The 24,644-nt window shown below is 36.3% G+C and overlaps 1 long non-coding RNA gene across 1 annotated transcript; it reads left to right on the top strand.

Moving 5' to 3' along the window:
• The first annotated feature begins 22,318 nt into the window (after positions 1-22,318).
• On the top strand, positions 22,319-23,493 carry LOC113308707. The gene is made up of 2 exons (XR_003339994.1): positions 22,319-22,749; positions 22,815-23,493. It is a non-coding gene; the product is annotated as an uncharacterized LOC113308707 (long non-coding RNA).
• Positions 23,494-24,644: the final 1,151 nt, after the last annotated feature.

Genomic DNA, 24,644 nt, shown 5'->3' with positions numbered 1-24,644 from the left:
ATAATGCCCATAATGGTGTTTTATTTTTTCTCGGCCAACATGCCACTTGAAATAACACCCACAATGGTTCTTTATTTTTTCTCGCCCAATGTGCCACTTGCAATAATGCCCACAATGGTGCTTTATTATTTCCGGCCAACATACCACATGCAACAATGCCCATATTGGAGCTTCATGGTACTCAGCCAACATGCCACTTGAAAAACAACGCCATGATGTAGCTTCATGGTTTCGGGATAACATGCCACATGAAATAATGACAATAATGGTTCTTTCTTTTTTCTTGAACAACATGCCACTTGCTATAATACCCGCATTGGTTCTTCATTTAATCTCAGTCAACATGCCACTTGTAAAAACGAACTATAATGGTGCTTCATTTGTATTCCGCCAACATGCCACTTGCTATAAAGCACCACAATGGTGCTTAAATTATTCTCATCCTTTATGTAACTTGAAACTATATCCACAATGGTATTTTATTTGTTCTCGGCCAACGTGCCACTTGTAATAATTCCCACAAAGGTGCTTTATATGTTCTAGGACAATACGCCACTTGCAATGATGCACCACAATGGTGCTTCATTTGTTGTTGGCAAACAAGCCACTTATAATCATGTCAAAAATAGTATTTTATTTGTTCTCGGCCAACATGCCTCTTTCAATAATCCCCATAATGGTGCTTCATTTGTTATCGGCCAACATGCCACTTGCAATAATACCAAAATGGTTCTTCGTTTATTTTCGGATAACCTGCCACTTGTAATCATGTCCATAATGTTGCTTCATTTGTTCTCGTCAAATATGCCACTTTCAATAATTCCCACAATGATGCTTCATTTGTTCTCGACCGATATTCCACTTTCAAAAACCTCTCCACAATGGTGCTTCATTTTTCTCGGCCAACATGACACTTGTAATAATGTCCACAATGGTGCTTTATTTATTTTCAGACAACATGCCACTTGAAATAATGCACCAAAATTTGGCTTCATTTTTTTCCGCCAAACATGCCACTTGTAATAATTCCCACAGTGGTACTTGATTTGTTTTCGGACAAAATGCCGCTTGAAATAATGCACCACAATGTTGCTTTATTTTTTTCTCCCAGCATGCAACTTGCAATAATACTCACAATGGCGCTTTATTTGTTCTCGACCAACATGCCACTTGCAATATTGCAAATAATGGTGCTTTATTTGTTCTTGGAAAACCTGCCACTTGCAACAATGCCAACAATGGAGCTTCATGGTACTCATACAACATGTTATTTGCAAAAAAAATGCCATAATGGAGCTTCATGGTACTGGGACAATATACCAAATGCAATATATCATTTCCCATGAATATAATTCCTCACTTACCATTGGAACATCCCTATATCATTGCCCATGAATATATTTACCAAGAGTTATTTTATTTGACGTCTTATGATAATGAGAATTTCTACGCATATAATCTTGTAACGTCATCTCAGGTGGCGCCCCCTTAAAAGGATTCATCACCCTCGAAATAAAAACTTCAAAGGAATTCTATACAATCACAAATAAAGCTGACTCAACCAAATCAAACCTATAATGGTGTTATATTTGTTCTTGGCAAACATTTCACTTGTAATTATGTCCATAATGTTGCTTCATTTGTTCTCGTCCAACATGCCACTTTGAATAACTTCCACAATGGTGCTTCATTTGATCTCAGACAACATGCCACTTTCAGTAATGCCAATAACGGTGCTTTATTTGTTTTATGCCAATACACCACTTACAATAATCCCCGCAATGGTACTTCATTTGTTCTCGACCAGCATGCCACTTGCAATAATGCACCACAATGGTATTTTTTTCTCGGCCAACATGCTACTTGTAATCATGTCCATAATGTTGCTTCATTTGTTCTCGTCCAACATGCCACTTTCAATAATTCTCATAATGGTGCTTCATTTGATCTTGGCCAACCCACTTTCAATAATGCCAATAATGGTGCTTTATTTGTTCTATGCCAATACGCCACTTGCAATAATGCCCACATAGGTGCTTCATTTATTCTCGGACAACATGCCACTTTGAAAAATTGGCACAATGGTGCTTTATTTGTCTCGTCCAACACCTCACTTGCAATAATGCATCATAATGGTACTTCATTTTTTCCCTCCCTACATGCCACTTGCAAAAATACCCACAATGGTGCTTCATTTGTTCTCGGCCAAAATACCGCTTGCAATAATGCTCACTATGGTGCATTGTTTTTTATCGGCCAACATGCCACTTCCAACAATGCCTACAATGGAGCTTCATGGTACTCGAAAAACATACTACATGCAATAATGCCCATAATGGTGCTTCATTTTTTCTAAGCAAATACGCCACTTGCAATAATGCACCATAATGGTGCTTCATTTGTTCTCGACCAACATGCAACTTGTAATCATGTCAATAATGGTGTTTCTTTTTTCTCGCCTTACATGCCACTTTCAATAATGCCCACAATGGGGATTCATTTGTTCTCAACCTACATGCCACTTGCAATAATGGAACTCAATGGGGCTTCATTTGTTCTTGGAAAACATGTCACTTGTAAAATTGCCCACAATGGTGCTTCATTTGTTTTCGGATAATATGCAACTTGTAATAATGCCCACAATGGTGCTTTATTTTTTCTCCACCAACATGCCACTTGCAACAATGCCTACAATGGAGCTTCATGGTAGTTGCCCAACATGCCACTTGAAAAACAACGTCATGATGGAGCTTCATGTTACTCGAATAACATGCCACATATAATATAACCACAATGGTGCTTTATATGTTCTCAGCCAACATGGCATTGTAATAATACACTACAATGTTGCTTCTATTATTCTCGGTCAATATGCCACCTGTCATCATGTCCATAATGGTGCTTCATTTGGCCTCGACCAATATGCTGATGTAGTTTAAAAGTGGTAAATAAAAGTATCGTTCAAACTCAGAATTGTGAAGATAGGATTTAAGGCTTAATAAAATAAAACTATAAAACTCAAAATATTTGTTGTGATCAAGATTATAAAAAGCACTGAGACTCAGAATTCCACCAAATTCCATTCATGTGATTCAAATAATAATTCCATGCAATTATAACTCAAATATTAAAAATATGGACTCTTATTCTTTGCCAAAAGTAGATTTTGAAAGCAATGACTGTAAATCACAGGCATGATGTATCAAAAATACATAGACCAAGCATACATCATTAAACGAAATCACACCCATTCAATAAAAGTAATAAATCAATTAAAAAACAATACAAATAGTCATAAAACATTATTAAAATTACCACATGCGTGAAATAGGGCTTCCTCCATTATCTCAGTGTTGGGGTTTAGCTCCTCATGTCGAAAACACTCTCAAAATATTTATTCATAGATCAAAAAGTGTGTATAAGAAGTAAAAATAATGAAACATAAAAATTGCAGCAAATTTAACTATTATAAAGGCTCTGTTAAACTGTTATAATAATCAGAAAAGATGACAGTTTGTTTTTGGGTGTTGCGATAGCTTTTTCGCAACTTTTTCTTCTTCTACAACGCTTCGATGCACAAAGTTGTTCTTCAGCAGCAACAAAAACAGAGTTTTGTAAAACTCTGATTTCGTCTTCTATGGCCCTCCTCAGCTCCCTAAACTCTTGACTCCCCTTCTATATGACCCAAGCAATCTATTTATATCAAAAAGACCGATTAAATCTCTCAAAAATCTCCTCCTTTCTCTTCATGGCCAAGTTACGTCATTTCTTGTTTTATATTTTCTACGCTTTTCTGAGGTTCCTTTTTTTTTCTGTCTAAACTCTTCCTTAGATAGGTACAATCTTTGGGAATGTTTCTAGTACTTTAATCTCTCTAGAATTTCCTAAAATAACCACACACGTGACTTTTTTTTTTTGCTGTTGTGATAAAAATATGTAGATTGAACCCAAGTTAATCGAGTTCAACACCCATATTAGATTACTAGACCCATAAGGAGTCTATCCCATGAAAATCATAAGTTTAGTCTATCTCAAACTCCTCGAGAATTCGATTTGAAATATGTCAGTTGATAATATTATTTCCCGCCTTTTTCAGAATTTGAACGTGAAAGGGAAAGGTTACCCCTTATCTAATCGTCGCTCCTTATCAGCTGTTCGAGTCCGTATAACACTTCTCCCTTAGGTTCCTTCAGTAATTTTTCTGGGATTTTTTCAACAATTTTTGGGGGTTCCTCCCGGGGTATTTCTGGGGTGCCTTTAACACAGTTCAGGGGTGTCACTGGTACGTCTTCTACGGAGGTTCAAATGCCACTTTACGAGCCAATTTCTCCGCAAGAGCTTATATTTCCAAAAACACCTACAAATACATAAAATAACCAAATAAGTACAAAATCGAGCACTAACAATATATACAATCGGGACAAATCAGATACAAAAATGTGTCTATCACATGCCACTTGTAATCATGTCTATAATGCTTCTTCATTTGTTCTCGTCCAACATTCTACTCTCAATATTCCCACAATGGTGCTTCATTTGACTTGGGAAACATGTCACTTTCAATAATACCCACAATGATGCTTCATTTGTTCTAGGCCAACATGCCACTTGAAATAATTCCCACAAAGGTGCTTCATTGGTTATCGTCCAACATGCCACTTGCAATAATGCCCACAATGGTGCTTCATTTTTTCTCGCCTAATCACTTGCAATAATGCACCACAATGGTGCTTCATTTGTTCTCGGCCAACATCCCACTTGCAATAATACACCTCAATGGTGCTTCATTTATTCTCGGAAAACAAACATTTGTAATAATGCACAACAATGGTGTTATATTTTTTCTTGGAAAACATGCCACTTTCAATAATCCCTACAATTGTGCTTCAATTGATCTCAGCCAACATGCCACTTGCAATAATGCACCACAATGGTGCTTTATTTATTCTTGGCCAACATGCAACTTGCAACAATGCCTACAATGGAGCTTCATGATAGTTGGCAAAAATGCTACTTGGAAAACAACACCTTGATGAAGATTCATGGTACTCGAACAACATGCCACATACAATAATGACTGTAGTGATGCTTTATTTGTTCTCGGCCAACATGGCATTGTAATAATACACTGCAATGGTGCTTTAATTATTCTTTGTCAACATGAAACTTGTCATCATGTTCTTCACGGTGCTTCATTTTTTTCTCGGCCAACAAGACACTTTCAATAATTCCCACAATGGCGTTGCATTTGATCGCGGACAACATGCCAATTGCAATAAAACAACACAATGTTGCTTCATTTCTTTTTGACCAACATGCCACTTGCAATAACGCTCACAATGGTGATTCATTTATTATCGTCCAACATGCCACTTGCAATAATGCACCACAATGGTGCTTCAGTTTTTCTCTCCCAACATGCCACTTGCAATAATTCCCACAATGGTTCTTCATTTGTTCTCCAATACCATTCCACTTGTAATAATACCCACAATGGTGATTTCCTTGTTCTCGACCAACATACAACTTGCAACACTACCAACAATGGAGCTTCATGGTACTCGGTCTACATGCCACTTGCAAAACAATGCCATGATGTAGCTTCATGATATTGGGACAACATGTCACATGCAATATTGACCATAATGGTGCTTTATTAGTTCTTGGAAAACATGCAACTTGTTATAATACCCACAATGGTGCTTCATTTGTTCTCGGACAACATGCCACTTGCAATAATGCACTACAATGGTGCTTCTTTTATACTCGTCCAACATGCCACTTGCTATAAAATACCTCAATGGTGCTTAATTTTTTCTCGGAAGATATGCCACTTGCAATGATACCCATAATGATGCTTCATTTGTTCTCGGGCATCATGGCATTGTAATAATACACCACAATGTTGCTTCGATTATTCTCGGCCAATATGCCACTTGTCATCATGTCCATAATGGTGCTTCATTTGGTCTCGACCAATATGCTGATGTAGTTTAAAAGTGGTAAATAAAAATATCTTTCAAACTCAGAATTCTGAAGATAGGGTTTAAGACTTAACAAAATAAAACTAGAAAACTCAAAATATTTGTTGTGATCAATATTATAAAAAGCACCGAGACTCAGGATTCCACCAAATTCCATTCATGTGATCCAAATAATAATTCCATGCAATTATAACTCAAATATTAAAAATATAGAATCTTATTCTTTACCAAAAGTAGATTTTTGAAAATAAATGACTATAAATCACAAGCATGATGTATCAAAAATAGATAAACCAAGCATACATCATCAAATGAAATCACACCCATTCAATAAAAATCATAAATCAATTAAAATAGTAATGGAAATAGTCATGAAAGAATTATTAAAATTACCACATACATGAAATAGGGCTTCCTACGTCATCCCAATGTTGGGGTTTAGCTCCTCATCTCGAAAACACTCTCAAAATATTTATTCATAGCCTAAAAAGAGTGTACAAGAGGTAAAAACAATGAAACAAAAAAATCGAAATAGATATAACTGTTGCGAAGGCTCTGTTAAACTGTTACAATAATCAAAAAAGATGATAGTTTGTTTCTGCTGCGATAGATTTTTCGCAACTTTTTATTCTTCTACAACGTTGTTCTTCAGCAGCAACAAAAACAGAGTTTTGTAAAACTATGATTTCGTCTTTTATGGCCTTCCTCAGCTTCCCAAACACTCGACTCCCATTCTATATGACCTAAGCATCTCTCCAAAATCTCTTCCTTTCTCTTCACGTCCAAGTTGCGGCAAATTTCTTGTTTTAGATTTTCTACGCGTTTCTGAGCTTCCCATTTTTCCCTAAACTCTTCCTTAGATAGATATCAATCTTTGGGAAGGTTTCTATCACTTTAATGTCTCTATAATTTCCTAAAATAAGCCGCACACGTGACTTTACTTTTTTTTGTTGTAGTGATAAAAATCTGTCGATTGAGCCCAGGATAATCGAGTTAAACACCCATATTAGATTCCTAGACCATAAGGAGTATATCCCATGGAAATCAGAAGTTTAACGTACCTCAAACTCCTCTAGAATTTGATTGGAAATCTGCCGTTGATAATGTTTTTTTCCCGCCTTTTCAGAATTTGAACGTGAAGGGGAAAGGTTACCCCTTATCCAGTGCTCGGCTGGAGTCCGTATAACACTTTCCATTAGGTGCCTTTAGTAATTTATCTGGGATGTTTTCAACACTTTTTCGGGGTTCCTCTGGGGTATTTCTGGGGTGCCTTTAATATAGTTCAGTGGTGTCACTAGTACGTCTTCTACGGAGGTTTAAATGCCACTTTTCGAGCCAATTTCTCCGCAAGAGCTTATTTTTCCAAAAACACCTACAAATACATAAAATTAAAAAATAAGTACAAAATCGAGCACTAACAATATATACAATCGGGACAAATTAGACACGAAAATGTGTCAATCAAATATCCCCAAACTTATTATTTGCTAGTCCTCGAGCAAATCAAATCAAATCTAGAAAATAAAATCCTAACTCACTGTCGCAGGCATCACGATTGCACTTATCGTTTGCAATAAGACTTTAAACCCCTAGGTGGCCCTAGTGGCCGAGTTATAGTCTCGGGAGGGTTTACTAGAGATATACCAATAAAACCTTTACTTCAAACCCTTTCTTCCTATGCATAATTTAGGAACGACACTAAACAATCTCCTTAGTTGGCATACTCTCGTTGACTACAAGAATAAGTACCCAGTATATTAATATTCATATATAAGTGACAAAGATCTACTCAGATAGTCTCACTATGGACATAAATATCCGGAATCACACAAATCACATGGTAAGATTAAGAAGATGGAAGTAGCAATAGTTGTTCGCGATGTTGACTAAGGTGAACTGAGTTTCCCATATATGTCTGAAGACCACGACCAAAACGAACCTATCATAATGGATTAAGATACTGGTCTCAACTAATATCAACATAACTGGCATATACAAGGGAACCAGTGGTCGATAAACCTAACTCTTGATCAACTCAGCTGGCATATACAAGGGAACCAGTGGTCGATTTTATTAAATTTATTTCGGTTGGTCTGATGGTTTGGTCTAAATTTCTTTTTCTTTTTTCTTTTTGTGTTATTTTCATAAAGTAACTCAATCATTCTACCTCACATTAAAAGTAGTAAAAATTCGATGCGTGTGGCCCACCAAATTCTTTATAGAAACAAAAATGCAAAAAATAAAACATAAGGCAATAAGATGATTCCGAGATACGGTGAAACTACCATATTATTTCTAACACATTGTTGTAGTGTTAAGATTGCGGTAAATAAGAATTCGTTGCTCGGACTTGTAAATATTTAAAAATAAAAATATATACACAATATTTGTCACAATGGGCGAGAGGTACTGGGACTAAATATTCGGCCATTTTTCATTTTCAAGTGGTTCAAAATTTAATTCTAGGCGATTATAGTCCAAAACAAAACAAATATTAACTCTAGTTTATTGCCAAGATAGATTTTATAAAATATTACTTGTATTTCTTAAGCATGGCATATCAAAAATCCCTCGGATTAAGCATACTCCATCAAATGAAATCACAAGTAATTAATTTAAAATCTTAATTCAATTAAAATTAGTGCAAAAAGTAAATAAAAGAATTAATGAAATTACCCCAGGTATGAAGTTTGGCCTCCTCCGTCGTCCCAGTGTTGGGTTTTAGCTCATCATAGTAAAAATGCTCTCAAAATAATTATTTATTGCTCAAAAAGTGGTTTACAAATGATGAAAAGGTGTAAAACAATTGAACAAAAAAATCGCAACAGAAATAACTGTTGCAAAGGCGATGTTCAGCTGTTACAAGAAGAACGATAAATGATAACTGCTGTTGTACCACGAACTACGACCCACATTACGACCCACGGTTGTGCGTCTTAGACTCTGTTGAAGAACGACGGTCTTTGGCTGTCTGTTCTTCGTGTTCTTCATCTTCATCAATGGCAGCAACAACAGCAGAGAGAAATCATGGTTCTCGATTCTGCAGCGTTCCTTCTCTCCTCCCAACTCTCGACCTCCTTCTACTCGACCCAAGGGGTCCTTTTATACCCTCCAGAAGCCTTTAATCCCTCTCATTAACTCGTATAAATCTTCATAACTCGGAATATTTTTTTTTTATTTTCTTGAGCAAAAGTTTCCTGAATTAGATTCTTCACGCGTTAGATATCCCCCAGCACGTTCCAAATCATCTAGTCATCACCCAAGATGTTGCTCGAACCCTCACACATCATCAGAACACACATTGATCCTCCCAGAACTCACGATTATCCCTTTCCTGCACGTGCAGCTCTGTTTTCTGCCCGTGACTTCCCTAGCTAATCCTAGCCAAATTCGATCGACCAGAGCGCAACCAATAGATTTATACATGTCCCAGGAACAATCCCACCAAGTTTCAGCCATTGAATCTCTTTGTAGATCGTTCAAAAATCGAAACAAAAATCTGCCAGAACCTGTTCTTGGTTTCCCTGCATTTCTCAAAATTTGAATTTTTGAGAACAAAATGTCCTCCCCCAAATCCTGTACGGGTGTCCCTTTAGCAATTTGGGCTGAAATAGTAATTCTTGGGTGGAAATAGTAATTTTTCTGGGTTCCTCCGGGACATTTCTGGGACGTTTCCGGTGCATTTCTGGGGTGCCTTTAGTACTTTTCTCCGGGGTGTAAATCATCACTTTTTGAGCAACTCTTTCCACAGAAGGGTATTTTCTCCAAAAACACCTAAACAAACATAAAAACACCGTAATAAGAACAAATGGGTACTAACAAAATACACAAAAGAGATGAAAATAGACACATAAATGTGTCTATCAAATACCCCCAAACTTATTATTTGCTAGTCCCGAGCAAATCTAATCTAGAAAAGTGACCGAGTTAATCTCGGGTGGGTTTATCAGAGGTGTACCCACAAAAACCAATACTCTAGACCCTAGCTATCTACGAAAAATCTTGGAAAGCACTAAAGAACCTCCTTGGTTGTCATACTTATTAATTACAGGAGGAAGTACCCTGACGCGAAATTCCAATTGATGTATACGAGTTTGCACTCAAGCATACTAAAATTCATATAAGTGACAGAGCTCTACTAAGATAGTTTCACGATGGACATCATACTCGGAGTCAGACTAATCACATGAAAAGATTAAGAAGATGGAAAAAGAAAAATGTAGATGGTTGAAAAGCGAACGGTGTTTCCCATATCTGTCTGAAGGCCTCTTCCAAGATGAACCTAACCTAAATGACTGAGATACCAGTCTGACTAATATTAACACACTGGAATATACAAGGGAACCAGTGGTCAATAACTTAAATCTAGATCAACAAACTGGCAAATACAAGGGAACCAGCAGTTGACTACACATAACAATAACCATTTTTTTTTAACTTAACGGCATGAATAGATCTTTTTGATCCAAGCGCATGCTTCTTGTCAGCAGATTACACGATAGTTCCCACGGGTCCTGCATTCCACGCTTGCTTAGGCGACGGAAATAGGGAGAACACACGCATATTGCTATCCAAGTGTTAATACTTATTCCGATTGGTCTAAATGGTCCGGTCTAAATTTTTTTTTTTGAAAAGGTAACTCAGTCACTCTATTTCACCCTAGCAAAGGTAACAACTTGAATCGTGTGCCCCACCAAATCACTTTAAATAAAAGAAAACTAAAAATAGAAAGTGAAAAGGACTCGACGAGATATGGCGAAACTATCATGTTAATTCTAACACCTGAGCTCTGTGCTTTTATGAATAGACTCTATAGATGTTTCCATCTAGTCAGATTGGTTCCTCAGCTCCTAAAACAAAAATGTTTCCATCCACTTAGATTGGTTAGTGCTATCCTCAATAGGCGTAAATTTCTAGGCTCTGGAGTTTATTTATTGCAACTAAAAAGTTTCTCCCATACCCCCAAACTTAAATCTAACATTGTCCTCAATGTTCTAAAGATGAAACTAAAAGCATGAACAAGGAGAAACTGTTACCATTTGAAGCAGAAGAGTTAAGGGAAGATATTACCTTGTTGCATGAGCATGGGATACCTCCCAAGAAGTGCTAAGTTTATAGTCTTCAGCCAGACTTAGGAAAGGATTAGTCAACTCGAACCATAAAGTAACATTCGAAATAACTGTGGGTCTTCAAAACGAAAAAGAGCTGACCAAAGGAAACTACAATAACCCAAGAAAGTGAAAAAGAATAACATGCCCTTATCTAGTTTCCTGATTAAGATATTCATATCTAATTGTGGTTCAGGTTCAGGTTCTATGAAAGGGTCTAAATAAAATATTTTCCTCGGATGCATTTCCTCATAGGTTGGATCCAAATTATTAGGTCCTAGAGTTTGGAAAAACTCAAATAAGAACTTAGAATCACAAAATAATAATAACCTAAATAACTGAGGATCCTCTAAGTCAATCAGGTTTGACTTACATAATTGACCACAGTGAGAGTAGTGGTCATTCTTAAGAAAATGTGTCGATTCTAATTTCCTAAAGCATTTAGGTCTAGTCTCACAACTTAATATTCGACACATTTGGAATATAAACGTTCCCACAGTTGGAAGAAAACTATTTGGTGGGAAAACAAAGTCAATCTAGGTATCATAGCCTAGGCAAACCACATCAACCAGAGGATGGGTTTCTAATAACTGAACTCCTTCATGGACATCATTAGGCTCGGGAAAACGAGTATGAAGGTAATCTTGTAAAATGGTTGAGGCACAGATATCAAGTCCTAAGTGTGGGGACTTTCTGAGAGTTAAAGGTAAGGCACTAGGGAAGTGATAATCACCCCCAAACTTAGAGTTTTCAGTGTCTCTAGATAGACCTCTAATTATTTCTTGAATTTCCGTATCTTCAGAGTCCTTAAGATATTCAAGAGATTCTTCTAAGTTATTATCAGGTAGTGCATCTTCACTCATCTCTACGGGTCTATCTTCTTCTTCCAAGACTATTGTTTCTAAGTCGCTAGACTCTAAAACAGTATTTTCGAAATGAACCCGTTCCTCTAAACCACTATCGGCTTCGTAATCAAAAGGAAAAACTACATCGTCTAAAACGGTGGTATCCCTAATCAAATCCTCGTCCTTTTGAATAGGTGAATAATCATAAAAATTATTTGGATTTGAACTAGAAATAATATAATCATTATAAAGCTCAATTGGATTAATAGATTCCTAATCACTATGCCTACATATTTCAGATTCATAATAGTACAAAGATGATTGAACCTTATCTAAATAAGTAGTGTCTTTTATTCTAACCTCGTCCTCTAGATTGGGAAAATATTCACTATTGATATCAAGGGTAGAATTGGAAACACTATTTTGGAAATTTAGATTATTTCGAGCAGCATTAGCTAACTGTTCATTTTCTGCCTCTAAACGTGCTTGAATTTCACTGAGCGTAACACTTATACATTCACAAGTCTCATTGAATATCTTAGACCGTTGTGTACTCTCTTCTCTTGAACTAACTGCACGTTCATACTCCCTTCGAATTTGTTGGTAGGTTTCTTCTAGAGATTGAACAGGTTTAGAAATGTCATAATCAGGACTAGGTTTTAAATAATTTTCCAAAAACGCATGACTAGTACTATAATATTCCTGATTTTCTTGCTCGTAAGACCAATTCATGTGTGGATAGTAATTGGGCTCACTATGGTATGAACCATAACCTTGAAAAGGTTGGCGTTCCCAACTACTATTCCCACCATGGTCATAAAACTGATGATGTACATATTCAAATTCAGGTCGATACTCATTGTATTGTCTTCTATCATACCAGTTCGACATTCTTAATTGCAAGGGAATTCTACACAACCACAAACAAGGCCGACTCGACTCCACCAAAACAAACCTAAAGATTTCTAGCAAACAAAAAGCATGATGGCTCCACTTAGATTGTTTCTAGACCAGCTTCTATCTTTCGAAAGGGAATTCGTTGCAATTTGAGCAAACCCCTCTGGAATCAATCAGAGTCAAAGTAAGTTGAATTTAGGCGAGGGAAGCTCAGTGGAGATTTGATACCCAAGGCCTCACCGCTATCACAAGGCGGCGCAGTCACGCATTCAACTCACAGAAACCATCATGAACTTTGGAGTGTGCTTAAAGAGCAACCAATATTTTTCGAACGAGTTTCCTATTAAGCTTGTTACCCTATCGGTCTCGTTCTATTCCAAATTTTAAAGCTTAGGTTCGCGTTCGGTTTCGTTTTCCTAAGGCGGGCAAGAAGAGAACGGTGATGAAATCCGAACCCTTATCTTGTTTAGGACAGGCCTTTCCCTTTACTAGGAAAATAAAGACAGTCCGGTTCGTCCTCAAACAATTATCACCTTAAGGCAGACAGTAACCCGCTTGCAGGAGATTCGCGGGTGTTTCGATTGGACTTACCTCCCGTACCAGACGGGCGATGAACCGTTTTCGTCGACTCGGGCCACGACTCCTATGCCGTGTGCGAACCCGAGGGGCCGAGACGATATAGTAATCGTCGTCCTTCCCTGCACACAGTTTATATAATAAATTTTCTTTTTTTTAATAATAATACCCTTCCGTAGGGTTAAAAAAATAAAGTCCAATTGTTTAAAGTCCAAAGTCCAAAATAAATAAATAAAAATTACAGTTTTCCTCACACACTCTAAAAAAATTGAAAATTAAATCCTAAAATTGTCCTTTGTTTCTTCTCTTTTCGCTTTTCGCTTTAAGATTTTTCCTCTCCAAGTCCTTAGTTTTCACTTTGAACCTGCAAAATAAAGACAAAAAGAAACGTAAAAAGGAACAAACAATTCTAAAAAAAATAATAAACTTAAAAAAAATAAATCAATCTATATACAAGTCCGTGTCGGCGGCGCCATTTTGTTGTAGTGTTAAGATTGCGGTAAATAAGAATTCGTTGCTCGGACTTGTAAAGATTTAAAAATAAAAATATATACACAATATTTGTCACAATGGGCGAGAGGTACTGGGACTAAATATTCGGCCATTTTTCATTTTCAAGTGGTTCAGAATTTAATTCTAGGCGATTATAGTTCAAAACAAAACAAATATTAACTCTAGTTTATTGCCAAGATAGATTTTATAAAATATTACTTGTATTTCTTAAGCATGACATATCAAAAATCCCTAGGACTAAGCATACTCCATAAAATGAAATCACAAGTAATTAATTTAAAATCTTAATTCAATTAAAATTAGTGCAAAAAGTAAATAAAAGAATTAATGAAATTACCCCAAGTATGAAGTTTGGCCTCCTCCGTCGTCCCAGTGTTGGGTTTTAGCTCATCATAGTAAAAATGCTCTCAAAATAATTATTTATTGCTCAAAAAGTGGTTTACAAATGATGAAAAGGTGTAAAACAATTGAACAGAAAAATCGCAACAGAAATAACTGTTGCAAAGGCGCTGTTCAGCTGTTACAAGAAGAACGATAAATGATAACTGCTGTTGTACCACGAACTACGACCCACATTACGACCCACGGTTGTGCGTCTTAGACTCTGTTGAAGAACGACGGTCTTTGGCTGTCTGTTCTTCGTGTTCTTCATCTTCATCAATGGCAGTAGCATCAGCAGAGAGAAATCATGGTTCTCGATTCTGCAGCGTTCCTTCTCTCCTCCCAACTCTCGACCGCCTTCTACTCGACCCAAGGGGTCCTTTTATACCCTCCAGAAGCCTTTAATCCCTCTCATTAACTCGTATAAATCTTCATAACTCGGAATATTTTTTTTTTATTTTCTTGAGCAAAAGTTTCCTGAATTAGATTCTTCACGCGTTAGATATCCCCCAGCACGTTCCAAATCATCTAGTCATCACCCAAGATGTTGCTCGAACCCTCACATATCATCAGAACACACATTGATCCTCCCAGAACTCACGATTATCCCTTTCCTGCACGTGCAGCTCTGTTTTCTGCCTGTGACTTCCCTAGCTAATCCTAGCCAAATTCGATCGACCAGAGCGCAATCAATAGATTTATACATGTCCCAGGAACAATCTCACCAAGTTTCAGCCATTGAATCTCTTTGTAGATCGTTCAAAAATCGAAACAAAAATCTGCCAGAACCTGTTCTTGGTTTCCCGACATTTCTCAAAATTTGATTTTTTGAGAACAAAATGTCCTCCCCCTAATCATGTACGGGTGTCCCTTTAGCAATTTGGGCTGAAATAGTAATTCTTGGGTGGAAATAGTAATTTTTCTGGTTCCTCCGGGACATTTCTGGGACGTTTCCGGTGCATTTCTGGGGTGCCTTTAGTACTTTTCTCCGGGGTGTAAATCATCACTTTTTGAGCAACTCTTTCCACAGAAGGGTATTTTCTCCAAAAACACCTAAACAAACATAAAAACACCGTAATAAGAACAAATGGGTACTAACAAAATAACAAATGAGATGAAAATAGACACATAAATGTGTCTATCACACATGAACTCTGTCCTTTTATGAATAATCTCTATTCTTGGGTTCCTGAACTCCTACAACCAAGATATGTCCTTACACTTAGATTGGTTAGTGTTATCCTTAATTGACACAAGTTTCTGGGCTCTGGAGCTTAAATACGACTAAAAGGTTTCTTCCATACTCCCAAACTTAAATCTAACTTTGTCCTCAATGTTCTAAAGATGAAATTAAAAGCATGAACAAGGAAAAACTGTTACCATTTGAAGCAAAAGAGTTAAAGAAGGATATTACCGTGTCGCATGAGAAGTTCAAAGTTTAAAGTCTTCATCCCGACTAAGAAAGGACTAGTCACCTCATAGAATCATAAAGTAATAGACAAAACATTTGTGGATCATAATACAAGATTAATCTACCACAAATAAAAAGAATCTGCAAGAAGCCAAGAAAGTGAAAAAGACAAGTATGCCCTTACCTAGTTTCTTGATCAAAACAACTACATATAATTGTGGTTCAGGTTCTATGAAAGGGTCTAAATAAATTTCTTTAGGATGCAACTCCTCAAAAGTGAGATCCAAATTATTAGGTCCTAGAATCTGTACAAACTCAAGTAAGAACTTAGAAGCACATAATAACAACCTAAATAATTGAGGATCCTCTAAGTTAATAAGATTTGATTTAAATAATTGACCACATTGAGAGTCGTGTTCATTCTTAAGAAAATGTGTTTATTTTAGTAACCTAATGTGCTTCGATTATTCCTTGCCAATATGCCAGTTGTCATCATGTCCATAACGGTGCTTCATTTGGTCTCGACCAATATGCTGATATAGTTTAAAAATGGTAAATATTCAAACTCAGAATTATGAAGATAGAATTTAAGAATTAATAAAATAAAACTAGAAAACTCAAAATATTTGTTGTGATCAAGATTATAAAAAGCACTAAGACTCAGGATTCCACCAAATTTCATTCATGTGATTCAAATAATAATTCCATGCAATTATAGTTCAAATATTAAAAATATGGACTCTTATTCTTTTCTAAAAGTAGATTTTTGAAAATCAATGACTGTAAATCACAAGCATGATGTGTCAAAAATACATAGACCAAGCATACATCATCAACCGAAATCACACCCATTCAATAAAAATTATAAATCAATTTAAAAATAATGCAAATAATCATGCACGAATTATTAAAATTACCATATACATGAAATAGGGCTTCCTACATCATCCCAGTGTTGGGGTTTATCTCCTCATGTCGAAAACACTCTCAAAATATTTATTCATAGTTCAAAAAGTGTGTACAAGAGGCAAAAACAATGAAACAGAAAAATTGAAACAGATATAACTGTTGCGAAAGATCTGTTAAACTATTACAATAATTAGGAAAGTTGACAGTTTGTTTCTGGTACGATAGATTTTCGGTAACTTTTTATTCTTCTACAACGTTGTGTTTCGCTGCACAACGTTGTTCTTCAGCAGCAACAAAAACAGAGTTTTGTAAAACTATGATTTCGTCTTTTATGGCCTTCCTCATCTCCCCAAACTCTTTACTCCCCTTCTATATGATCCAAGTTATCTATTTATATCAAAAGGACCGATTAAATCTCTCCAAAATCTCTTCCTTTCTCTTCACGTCCAAGTTGCGGCAATTTCTTGTTTTAGATTTTCTACGCGCTTCTGAGCTTCCCTTTTTTTCTAAACTCTTCCTTAGATAGATATCAATCTTTGGGAAGGTTTCTAGCACTTTAATCTCTCTAGAATTTCCTAAAATAAGCCAAACACATGAATTTCCTTTTTTTGTTGTTGTGATAAAGAATATGTGGATTGAGCCCAGGTTAATCGAGTTAAACACCCATATTAGATTCCTAGACTCATAAGGAGTCTATCCCATGAAAATTAGAAGTTTAGATTACCTCATACTCCTCCAGATTTCGATTCGAAATCTTCCAATTGATAATGTTTTTTTCTCGCCTTTTCAGAATTTGAATGTGAAGGGGAAAGGTTACCCCTTATCCAGTGGTCTCCCATTATCCGTTGCTGGAGTCTGTATAACACTTTCCCTTGGGTGCCTTTAAAACAGTTTAGGGGTGTCACGGGTACGTCTTCTACGGAGGTTCAAATTCCACTTTTCGAGCCAATTTCTCCGCAAAAGATTATTTTTCCAAAAACCCCTACAAATACATAAAATAACCAAATAAGTACAAAATCGAGCACTAAAAATATATACAATTGGGACAAATTAGACACAAAAATGTATCTATCAAATACCCCAAAACTTATTATTTGCTAGTCCTCGAGCAAATAAAATCTAGAAAATAAAATCCTAACTCACTGTCGTAGGCATCGCGATTTCACTTATCATTTGCAATAAGACTTTAAACCCCTAGGTGGCCCTAGTGGTCGATTTATAGTATCGGGAGGGTTTACTAGAGATATACTCACAAAACCTTTACTCCAAACCCTTTCTTCCTATGCAGAATTTAGGAACGACACTAAAAAAATTTCCTTAGTTGGCATACTCTCATTGACTACAGGAGTACGTAGCCAGTATATTAGTATTCATATATAAGTGGAAAATCTCTACTCAGATAGTCTCACTATGGACATTAATATCCCGAATCACACAAATCACATGGTAGGATTAAGAAGATGGTAGTAGTAGTATATGCTCGCAATGTTGACGAAGGTGAACGGTGTTTCCCATCTCTGTCTGAAGGACACTGCCAAGACGAACCTATCATAATGGATTAAGATACTGGTCTCAGTTAATATCAACACAACATGCATATACAAGGGAACCAGTGGTCGATAAACCTAACTCTAGATCAACTCAGCTGGCATATACAAGGGAACCAATGGTCTTTTTTTTTGAATTTATTCCGGTTGGTCTGATGGTCTGGTCTAAATTTCTTTTTTTTGTTGTTGTTTTTTTTATAAAGTAACTCAATCATTCTACCTCACCCTAGCAGTAAAGTAACAATACAATGCGTGTGGCCCACTAATCACTTAGAGAAACAAAAATGCAAAAAATAAAAAGAAGGCAATAAGATAATTCTGAGATATGGTGAAACTACCATGTTGTTTCTAACACAAAGTCTGTCCTTTTTGAATAGTCTCCATTTTTGGGTTCCTCAACTCCTACAACCAAGATGTGTCCATACACTTAGATTGGTTAGTGTTATCCTTAATTGGCACAATTTTCTAGGCTCTGGACACTACAGGAAAAATATACATCTACAACTGGGGTTTTAAAACACTTTGCTAAACATCGTAGAAAGTCTTATGTTATACAATTGGTTTCAAAGGAAGAGTTTTCGTATATCCTCACTACCAACCCTTAGGACCAAGGGGTTGCGCTAAGAAAACAAACGACAACTCCTTAAGCAAAAGAGTTGTGACGACGTTTAGATATAACAACTTTGTTCCATAAAGGTAATGGCTAAGCCTATCAAAAATTTTCACAAGAGTTGTTGAAGAGTACCAAAATATGATGATGAAAAATAGTGTTAGAGGGGATTCGAACATGAACCTACTATGGTTAGTCTAGCTCATCAACCATTCTTACAGTTCACAAGTTTTGATTTTTTTGTGTTTTTTTTTTTAATAAAAACGTATAACAACATTTATTAAAAGTTGTTGAAGTAAATATATAGAATGTTGGAAAAAAATTGAGGTTGGGGGGATTTGATCCTCAGCCTCCTGCATGCAAGTCTACACCACTAACCATACCTACACTATCACAAATTCTGTCAAGTTTGTGGTTCTTTAATATACTAACTTTATGACAACCCTTTATGAGATTTGTAAAACAAAATATAATGTTTCAAAATAATGCTCAGGTGACTGAGCCGCAAACAGCGCGAAGCCTTCTCTGTAAAAAAAATCACATACATTCTACAATGATAGTGCATATCATTTCATATCTATTAGTTGATGAAAGCATGGGCTGAAACCTCAGCTGCACTTTTAAGCATTAGCATTGCATAAGCCAAGTACTTCTCAAACTGCTCTCCTATTGCTTGGAAAAATCTGGCATATTCTGCAATCACAACAACTTCACCAAAGAGGGTTAAGTTCAAATATGTAACTTCCCTTTCAAAACCATAACTCAAATTTTTAAATAATAAGTTCACATATCCTCAGTAGATTATGCTGCATTTCATGACATAAGAAAATGTAAAAATCCTACATGAGATGGTGGTGATTTCAATGAAGAAGATGGAGGGGGACATGAAGTTGCAACTCTATGAATGAAATAAATGTTTGAAATGGATAAGGAAAGAATAAATACGATGGTAATATGGAAAATAAGAAAATAACTAAATTAATGGACGGCTGTAGATAGAATTGGATGGTTGTGATGAAATTTTTTCTACACCCCTTCCACAACTCTCAAGAAAATTCGTCGTAAGGATATGACAATTTTTTCTCACTTATGCAAAAAAATTCTCACTTCTGCAAAAAAGAAAAGAGCTAAATCACTAACTTAGGGTTATTGAGATTGGGTAGAAATATCTGAAAACGTTTCCAGGACCAAAATCATGAACCAGGAAGTTCGAATCGACACCTGACCTTCGTCTTTATCAGTTTCAATGCATACCTAGTATGCGAACTGTGAGGTGCTAGTTCGGGTCCGGAACTCTTGTATGCTTACCTAGTATGGGAATGAGTTTTTCTTTGACCAAGTCCAGAACTCTTGTATGCCTCCCCAGTACGCGAACGATTTTACCTATTAAAGGTCAAGAACTGTTGTTTGAGAACCAGGTTTGCGAAGGGATGGACTATGCTAAATTCCAAAACTATTGTTCGCGTACCCAGTTGGAGAACACAGTGTGTAGGTTCTAAAATCGGTAAGTACGAAAACTCATACTCATGAACTCAGGTTCGTCTGCGAACTAATGTCCCTGAAACGATTAATGATTTAAGGAATGCAAATTAACTTTACAAACCGTGGCATTATGTTCATGAATTAAATAAATTGATTGTGTGTTCTGAGTTCAAGTGATTAATTGATCAATACAAAACATCCCAAGTTAACATCAAATCACTTCAAGTAATTTTCAAGTGATTAATCTTACCTATGAATGGTTGGATTCATCGTTCTTAGGAAGTTTTCGACTTATAGTGGTCCAATCCCGACCAGATTTCGAGCTCGGAGCCAAGTTCATGCCACTTTCTTTCTCGAAGTCGTTAACCAAACTCTAAGTCTGAAACTATATGTGTTTGAAACTAAACATATTTGAAAAGGGGTGTGTTTATGGTTTCAGGGAATATTTCGATGTGATCTTACATGTAGATGAGTGGAATCATCGTTCTTACGAAGTTTTCGACTTATAACAGTCTACTCGCGCCCAGGTTCAGTATCGAAGTTGACAACAATGGGTACATTTAATTAAGGTTTCAGGGAATATTCCTGTGGAATCTTACTTGTAGATGGGTGGATTCATCGTCGTTCTTACCAAGTTTCCAACTTATAATAGTTCACTCGCGGCCATATTTCGATTTCGATGATGTATCATGCTAAGTTTTAAGTCAGAACCTTCCCGGAGCTTATTGGTTCATAGTTTGTGTGTTGTTATACCACATTTGAAGTTCAAATTGGCACGGAACTTCATATTTATCAATTTCGATGATGTATGATGCTAAGTTTGAAGTCGGAACCCTCCTTGAGCTTCGTGGTTCATAGTTTGTATGCCGTAATACTACATTTGAAGTTCAAATCGAAACTAAGCTTCATAATTATCGATTTCAATGATGTATCATGCTAAGTTTGAAGTTGGAACCCATTCAGAGCTTCTTGATTCATAGTTTGTATGTTGTTATACCATATTTGAAGTTCGAATCGACACTGAGCTTCATATTTATCAATTTCGATGATGTATCATGCTAAGGTTGAAGTCGGAACCCACCCTTAACTTCATGGTTCATAGTTTGTTTGTTGTTATACCGAATTTGAAGTTTGAATCGACAGTGAGCTTCACATTCATCGATTTCGAAGATGTATCATGCTAAGTTTGAAGTGAGAACCCTACCGGAGATTTGTGGTTCATAGTTTGTATCTCGTTATACCACATTTGAAGTTCGAATCAACACTGAGCTTCATACTTATCGATTTCAATGATGTATCATGCTAGGTTTAAAGTCAGACCCTCCTGGAGCATCTTGGTTCATAGTTCGTATGCTTTTAATCCACATTTGAAGTTCGGATCGACACTGAGCTTCATATTTATCGATTTCGATGATGTATCATGCTAAGTTTGAAGTCAGATCCCTGAACTTCGTGGTTCATAGTTTATCTGCCGTTATCATATTTGAAGTTCGTATCAACACATGAGTTTCATATTTATATATTTCGATGATGTATCCTGCTAAGTTTGAAGTCAGAACCCATCCGGAGCTTCGTGGTCTAGTAATCTTATAACCTGAGTCTACCAGTGTGAACTAAAGCTACTTCATGACCTGTGTGAATAGTCTAAATTACTTCATGACCTATGTGACTAGTCTAAATTCAAACCGGAAGCACAAAGAGAAAGCACAAATGCACAAAGAGAAAGCACAAAGAGAACACACTTTCTTTTTTTTTTTTGCTTCATTCCCATATATTTTTCGGAATTTTTTTCTAACTGAAGGTCGACAATAATATCTTAAATTTATTGATATATTTTTTGGATTTTTTTGATATCAAAAGTTGATAATAAAATCGAATACATGAGTTTGAACTAACACAAAAAAAAACACACAAGCTTCTCAATCCTTATGAGCATCCTAAAGCTAATCTACACCGTCCCTTAAATTCTGCAATCTGTATGAGAATCCTAAAGCGAATATACACCGTCCAAATTCTTTTACATAAATCAATTTTTTTTCTTCTCATTTCCCTTCACTCATTTTCCCCTTATCGAGTAAACCCACTGTTTCTATTCTCCCCGTCACTATCTTTTTTTTCCCTTCTCATCGCTTCCGCTGAAGAGATTAGGGTTTCATGTGTTAATCGATATTCAATCTGTTAAGAGATTATAGTCTTAAACCAGTTTCTATCTGTGCAAGTCCTTCCGATTTACGGTTAAATCGTCTGTTTTTTCATTTTCATTTCAGGGTTTTTCATTAAGAAGTCTTCAATCTTAGTTTTTCATCTTCAATTATCTGATAAATCTTAGTATTTCATCTTGATCTAATGCAATTTATTTTTCCTAATTTTATTTCAGGGTTTTATCTGATGAAGAACCGAAGAACTGATATGAAATCTCAGCTTTTTTAATGGGTTTGTAAAATTTTCAAGTAATCATGGCAACACAATTGAGTAAGAAACGAAAGGTAAATCCTCTTTCAATCCCTCTTTCTCTGTCATTTATTTCTAATTTTTGAGTGATTTTTTTTAGGCTGAAATCAATTGTTGATTTGATGGCTGCAATTTTTAATGATATTGAACGATGGTGTCTGTATTGAAGACCTGTTCAATTTCAGAAATGAAGAATTGGAAGAAGATTTGTTAGATGGATGTCTGCGAGAAGATGCAGGATATTTGGTTAGGTCATAATATAGAAGATTGTGTTTGAGTTCGATTCTGGATTTGGTAGCAAGATGAGTTCTGTTGTTCAATTCTTCTGTAAATGGAGACAATAAGGGAATTTGTTCTACTGTTGGTGAAGATTCGGATGAAGGACATGAAGGATGTGTATTTTCTGGTCAGCTGAGAGTATGAGTTCTGAGTATGGGTGAGAATTTGGGTTGTGTTTGATGCCTAAATTACAAGACAGGAAGATGGAGTTGCTGCTATGGATATGCATATGGGTTGAAAGATATTTCTGAAGATTAAAGACATGGATTTGAAGTTCATACAAGGGCTGAGTCAAAGATTTTTGTGGAGAGAAATTATGGGCGAGAGAGATTACAAAATGAAAAGAATAAGGATTTTTTTTGGGGGGGAAATGAAAAGAAAATTAAAATGAAAAAAAAAAAAGAAAAGAAAATTTTCTAAATTAGATATAAAGATTAATAATTGAAGTTGCTAATAAGTCCTAAAAGATTAAAAATTTACAAGTATGCCATATTCTAACACACTTATAAAGGTAGTGTTGGTGTATCTTAATTATTTCAAATTAATTAGGTGAATACAAACGCACTTGTCAACACCAATAAGCCAATAAGGGGTAATCATAATAGCACGAAGCTTGAAGTTGTGAGTCTTAAACACTTCAGCATTCTTGACAAGGTTGTAAAGACTTAAGCACTTCGCCTTTTCTTGTTTCTCGAATCCTATAAAATGATTACAGCACCTTGTATTCATACTTAAGATTTCAATTGAACAAAATGTTATCTTTTTATCTGTTTGTACCCAAAAATTGATATGAGGCAAAACAATGCACTTTTGAAGTACTTTATTTAGATTCGGAAATCAATATCGAACAAAGAAGGCCTAAACCTCGATAATAGACGTTTCCCTTTACTTCAGCCACGAATGAGATAAAATCGGTTGATTTTAGGGGAGGGAAGCAAAGAAAGTTGAAGGAATTTTAGTGGTTGCCCCGAGTTGCAGAATTATTAGAGAAAACTAGAAAACTACGGAACTTTGAGAGTTGTAAGCTTGTAATGTCATTGTTGTCGTTAACTTGTGTTTTTCAAAATAGGCGAAGGAGCCTATTTATAATAGTTGAGAGTCTCACACGATTCATGTATAGTTGTGGGACAAAATGGAGGAGTATAGGTTGTATAACCGTCCACTTCTTGTCGTGGGAAGTTTCCAAAATTCTCGAGATTTTACTACACTTTCTTTAACCGCTTCAACTTACCACTAACTTTGTAACTTCCTTTACCATAGACCACCGTACCAAAATCCCAGAATTCATCCCACCCATATTTAATTGATTTCTCATGAATTTAATGGATTTTTTTGTAAGACTAAGCCATTGATAAGATCGTATCAACACATTATGATTTTGGCTAAGTATTGGTGCCAGTAGCACAAACAAGAGTGAAGAGCTGAAAGTCATGCCAAGGGAAGAGGAAAATTTTCGTTAACATTTCTGTCAGTAGCGCTAAGGCCTTGAGTGCCTTCGCTAACACTTACCAGCGCTGCTGGTGGTGCTAAGCCCCTTAGCGCCTATGCTAGCCGCTGGTGGCTCGTGGAGGCGCTAACTTCACCCGGGTAACGTTAGCGCTGGTGGAAGCGCAGCCACACTAGCGCTGCTGCTGGGGCTAAGTACTTAGCG

Source organism: Papaver somniferum, chromosome 9, assembly GCF_003573695.1.
Source record: "Papaver somniferum cultivar HN1 chromosome 9, ASM357369v1, whole genome shotgun sequence".
Taxonomy (NCBI): Eukaryota; Viridiplantae; Streptophyta; class Magnoliopsida; order Ranunculales; family Papaveraceae; genus Papaver; species Papaver somniferum.
The sequence above is the reverse complement of the archived record's forward strand: the minus strand, read 5'-3'. Positions and strand labels throughout refer to the sequence as shown.